The sequence below is a fragment of the Triticum dicoccoides genome, chromosome 1B (genome assembly GCF_002162155.2).
Source record: "Triticum dicoccoides isolate Atlit2015 ecotype Zavitan chromosome 1B, WEW_v2.0, whole genome shotgun sequence".
Taxonomy (NCBI): domain Eukaryota; kingdom Viridiplantae; phylum Streptophyta; class Magnoliopsida; order Poales; family Poaceae; genus Triticum; species Triticum dicoccoides.
Window position 1 is genome coordinate 25,454,497 of NC_041381.1, and position 6,294 is coordinate 25,460,790.

Consider the following 6,294-nt stretch of genomic DNA (forward strand, 5'->3'; position numbering starts at 1 on the left):
TAAAATGAAGGTTTAATTATCCAGGTTAAGTTGCTCCAGGTTCTTGTTGCAGTCATCAACTCTAAGCGTCAGTATCCAAGACAGTATCATCGCAAATTCACGGTAGTCTGACAAGAGATTTTATTATAAGCTTGATGTTCCTTGCCGTTGGCTTAACACTGTTGAACAGAGATCTCTGAGCTGATACTCTGTATGTATGGACACAAATAATAATCCTATGAGACTGGTCATCAACTCTGATCCAGAAGTTTTTAGTTTCTGAAAAAATACAACCATTTAATTATGTCAGTGAATAGACGGATTAGATGATTTGCCCTGCTTTTCTTTTTTCCTTTTGGTAATATGTGCCCTTTTTAATTACTGTACTCATTTTTTTATCCCTATTTTTGCCATGCGAAAAGACTGTATTGCCCATGTCGCAAATTTTTCATTCTTTACGGACCATTCTGTGTTTGACTGTTGGTCTTGGTTGGATCGACCGGTTCATCGCCTTTCTCCCGTTCCTCTCTCTTATTATACTCACCCTTGCCCCCATCTTGAGTTCTTGACGGTTGCTCCTGCTGCTGCTGGAGGCGCAGTAGCTTCCGCTGCAGCACAGCGATGCAAAGGCTGACCAGAGACGGCTCCACTGCAGCTCAGCGGCACACCGGCTGTTGCTGCAGCTTGGAACTGTAGAGGAGGCAGATGGCGCTCCTCGTCATTGCCCACCAGGGAGGCCATAGATGGCCTCTGCTGCAACAGCGGTGCCAACGAGCTAGATCCGGAGGGTACTGGTGCTAGCCTCGAGCTGGAGCTAGTGTGTACAGTAACTTCAAGCTGGAACAGGAGCACAATGGCGCTGACATTGAGTGGTGATTCCGGTGACTACGATGACTACAACAACTCCAGTTCTTACGGGTGTTATGACTCGCGCGACAAGGTGACTCATTTCTCTGTTTATCTTTCGATTTCACTGTCAAGGTGTGAATGGAGTGTCCTGTTCTTGCTAGTGTGCAGCCTGTAAAATGTGGAGTTCTGAATTTTAGACATAGCATATAACAACTTAATAGATGAAATAATCAAATTGGGGTATATATCACTCCATAATCATTAACTGATATCACCAAAAGGTTGCTCAATTCAAATCACACAAATTAATGTGAGTTTACATCAAGCAATAATAACAATATTTTTGAGTCTCTATCTCGAAAATTGACAAATTCAACACCTCTTGGAATTTAAAATAGCATCTCAATGCACTAAACTGAGAGCGTGTTCTGCTTTGGGGTCAATATTTTTTTTTTTGGCATGTTGTAGAGCATGAAGGGATGTGAGAACTGAGAAGTAGGTGATGCATCACCTCCAGATATGGCCCTAGCAAGTCTCCTGCATCTGCATGTTTAAACACCAAGGTTACAAAAGTAGGATTTCTGTTTTTTCTGCATGAATCAGATATCCATATGACAAATTTAACATTGACCTCCTTTCCCTTCTCTTTGCCACCACCTTCTTGCTCATTTCTTTTGCCATCATCATCTTTTTTCTTCTTCTTATGTTTGCTGCCACCATCGCCGTGGTCTTCAAGGCAACCTTTGATCCTCTGCTTTTCCGTCTCCCGTCAGAGCTCTTTTAAACTAGTGGCACCATCTCAAAATCTAGAGTAACCTGAGGCTTATGGAACATACTTTAGGATAGGCCACTAAGACTTATTTGTGATTGGTTCAATCTCTCCAGCATAGGCATAATGCAACATACTCAAGGACTAGTATTCATGCACATATGGCTAAAAATTTACCTCTGAAGCGAAAGTACCCATGACCACCTATCTCCACAACATGCCTACGATTCTTCTTGTTGGTGTCTTTGACCTCACAACTTTATTCAGTTGATCTTCAACAACAAAATAGACAATTTGTCTAGTGCTATTATTTATTTGTTGAATCATAGCAGACAGTGGCTCTCCCTGAACATTTCCCAACCTTCTCCTCCTATGAAAAAGTATTATAATTTTCTCTCTTATTGAATAGGGTAGCTCAGCCACGTGCGGATCATCCGCTCATTTGATCTAGCTATTGAAGCACTCGGCTAGATTGTTTTGAATGTAATCAAATTTTATTTCTTTGTTGAAGTCACATCTCATCCATTTCAAGTTATGATAAGTACACAAGTAGGTACCTACTGTAGGTTCAACTTTGAATATCTTGCTAATATGATAGTTAAATGGATCCATGTGACAAGCCTTGGCTGCTAGCCACATGCGACCAAAAACATCTTCATGAAAGTTTTTTTAAGTTTGCCATCAGGTGCCTAAAGGATTCCCTTTGCTTAGCTTGATGAAAAGCAATTTCATCTACATCCTCGAACCCTTTGCATGCACCAATGCAAATAGCTAAGAGTTTTAAGATGACCTATTGCCCTATGTGGTTGTTGCATAAACCAAAACTAGTTATCACAGTCTCTGTACCAAAGAATCTAAATTCTAAAGGAAATGTCCAAATTTGTTAGTCTAGTGATGTACAAGCTGATTGACCATTCAACTTTCCACATATGGTTTACAACCAGGCAAGAAGCTACCAATGCACGGCTTAAGCGCCACAATTTTTTTTTTTTGCGGAACTACACTTACCTCCTTCCCTATTCACATCACCCTCAACAATGCCACCTTATAACATATGCGCGGCTCTGGATATCTAGTCAAGAGTTTTCAGTATTTATTGGACTTTAAAGCCGAGATTGGTAAGAGATCTCTAGGTAGCATTGTCGAGGTTAACGTGAAGAGAAAAGGAGGTGAAGTGTATGTCTCCAGATCTTTTATGGCAATTAAGTTGTGCATACATGGCTTGTTGGCTAGTTGGCTAGTTGTAGCCCATATGTCAATATAGACTACACACATTTGACTAAATTATCAGCATGTACATCACTAGACGAAAAAAATTGGTTGTTTTCTTTAGCATTTGGATTCTTCAGTACTACTGAGGATTACTGGATTTTTTTTATGCAACAATTGCATGGGGCAATATGACATCTTCAAAGTCTAGCTATGCAAAGGGTTAGACGGTGCATGCAAAGGGTTAGACAGTGTACTAAAAATTGTTTTTCCTCAAGCTCAGGAAAGGGAGCACTTTAGGCATCTCATCTCAAACTTTAGAAAAGTTTCATGGAGATGCTTTTGGTCACATGTCGCCAGCAGCCATGGCTGGTCGCGTGAAAGCATTTAACTATCATATGTGCAAGATATTTGAAGCTAAACGTGCAGTACATACCTACTTGTGTACTTATCATAACTTGAAGTGGATGAGATGTGACTTCAACACAAAAATAAAATGTGATTACGTTACCAATAATGTAGTCGAGTGCTTCAATAGATGGATCAAAGGAACAAATGATTTGCCCGTGGATGAGGTAGTCGAATCAATACGAAAGAAAGTTATGATACTTGTTGATAGGAGGAGAAGGATTGTGGAAATGCTCCGGAAAGAGGCGCTCTGTGCTATCATTCAACAAATAAATAATATGACTGGCCAACTTGATCATTTTGGTTGTTGTAAGATCAACAGGAAAATATTGCGAGTTCAAGGACACCAACAAGAAGAATATGAGGCATGTTGTGAAGATAGTTAATCGTGATAGCAGCACACTGGAAAGCCCCATGAGCATGCACTTGGATTTCTTTAAAGAGACCACAAATGTAAACTTTCAGCCATATGTGCATGAGTACTACTCCCTGAGTAAGTTCCGTGTTCCCTATATATGTTCCGTGTTACTCTAAAAGAGGCCGACGGCAGGTGGAGACGGCGGCGGCGGCGCGGTGGGTGGGAGACAAGGGATTGGATGGGGAGCGGGCGACTAAGAGAAAGAGTGATGCTGCTGCGTGGGGTGGGGATGGGGGTTTGTGGTGCCAACTTTGGTGCTATGTAGTGCAACTTTAGTACTGCATTGTTTAACTTTACTACTGTATGGTGCAACTTTGGTGCTATGTAGTGCAACTTTAGTACTGCATTGTTTCACTTTAGTATTGTATGGTGCAACTTTTTTCAAAACCAATTTTTGGAGCTGTATGAGCCAAATTCCTCTGTGTTTGCAACCTAGCAACCATGACAATCTGATGTGCAACTAGTCTACTGCCCCGACCATGAAAATTTGATGTGCAACCCTCCTCCCTATTCATGGATGTGTTGTTTTTCAATGCACACCTTGCCCCACCTCCACTACCAACGATATGTGCAATTTAGTCTTTTCTTAAAGTCAACTGTCTATTAAGTCGATGTGCAACTCCTTACCTTCCTACTTGTGAATATGTATGTTTGTTGGCTAGGGAAACAAAAGGTGTTGCACATAGTCTGCTACAAAGCTGGCCGGGCAACTTACGAGGTTGCACATTTCACAGGCAGGGGTAGTTTTGATGGTGAAAAATTCACATTCATGAGGGTAGTGAAAAATTGCATATAGGAAGGGCGCGAAAGTTGTACATCTCACTAGCAGTGGTGGTTTGGCCCCGGTGCTAGCAGGAAAACCACACATTTAGGAAAAGTTACACATCACTGTTAGACAATTGGTCGCGATAGTATCCGAAGTTGCACATCCACTACTAGGCAGTTGGCCGATGCAAAAAATAGTGAAAGCATATCCACGACCATGAGGACGGTTGCACATCAACTGCTAGGCAGTTGGCCTGGACAACAGACGAAGTTGCACATCTCACTAGAAGTAAATAGTTTGGGGTGGAGGTGACATCAGTAAAAATTGCACGTTCACGGGTAGGCGGGAAGTTGCTCAACCACTATCAGCTAGTTGCATAAAACGAGGACTAAATTGCACAAAATAAATTTATCGAAACATGCCCATGCGGGATCTAGTTTCAAAGAGCACGTCATGAGGATTCCAACCGTGAAAATGGATCTTAATTTCGACACGCGATTTGAAAGATATGGCTTTTTAAAATTTGTAAACCGTGAATTAAATGATAGAAAGCCATCCACACACATGGAGTAAAAGAGGACCATTTAATATGCATGTGGACCATTTAATATGCATGTTGATGGACTATTTCTTGTTTAAGTAGTTGGGACCAAGGAGTCTTTCCTAATCAAAGACAAGGGGACAAACATTTACCAAAAACTACATTTTTATTTATTGATATTAAATGGTCCACATGAGATAGTGCTGATTATATATATTTTTTGAAACGAGGCAAAATGTTTGCCATTTTCATTGATTAAGAAGAAGAGAATTGCCCGGTTAATTGACGGAAAACCGGGCTGAAACCGATACAACCCAACCCACATGACATGGGCACCACCGGCCATCCTGGCCACCGACATGGGACACAACCCCGACGGCACATGCCACCAAATGGCCACACACGCAAGCAACCGACAGCTCCGACTTTGACGGCGAGCCTCACAAGGAAGATATGCAGGACTTGCGCCGACCGTGCCCTCCGCAAACCGGAAGAGCACCTCGGACACGCCGGGAAGAACCGACTACCGAAGTCCAAGCCGCGACCCGAGCTCCTCTCGACGCCATCATCGTTGCCAACCAGAAACCAGCGCCCGCCTCAGCAAACCACGCGGCGAAGATGCCACCATCCACGGCGAAGATGCTGCAATCCACTAGTCTCTCGGTCGTAGCCGGCTCCGAGACGACGCCCCCAAGGAGGAGAAAGATGCGAAGACGCCTCCATCGCCCGATCCAGCGGATCTGAGGTTTCCCTCCGGAGCCAAAGCCGTGGGGAGGAGCACCTCCACGGCGACGCTTCCAAGAAAGATCACGACACCTGCGGGCGCCGCCGTCGCCGGCTCCGATGAAGACCGGAGCAAGAATTTCTCCCGGAGAGCACCACTCCCACCGACCGCCGCCCACCAATCACCACCCCTGCTGAGGCTGACCTCACCCTAGCCACGGGATCCCACGATCCACCGTGCCCAGGCACGCACCACCCCCTGGCCGTAGCCGCCGTCCACCACCGCAACACCATAGTGACCACCACCACCGCAGCAACCATCGCATCGCAAGGAGCAGCAGCAAGATCAGAAACCACCAAGGCCAGATCCAGATCGGAGCAGCTCCAGCGAAGCAGCAAGGTAGACGAGCAGGCACCGCAGCACACCTCGAGCTCCGGAGATGCCACGCCCGTCGCGCCCCACCAGCCACCGCGCCTGCCGCGCGCAGTCACCGCCGCGCCCGGCCAAGGATCTGCGCCCCGCGCTCACATCCAGAGCCGAGAGCCGGCCCAACCACGCGCGCCGTCCACTCCCAGGTCACGGCCGGAGCCCGGACCGAGGCCGCCGCCCCGGCGCCCCAACCTCTGGCCGC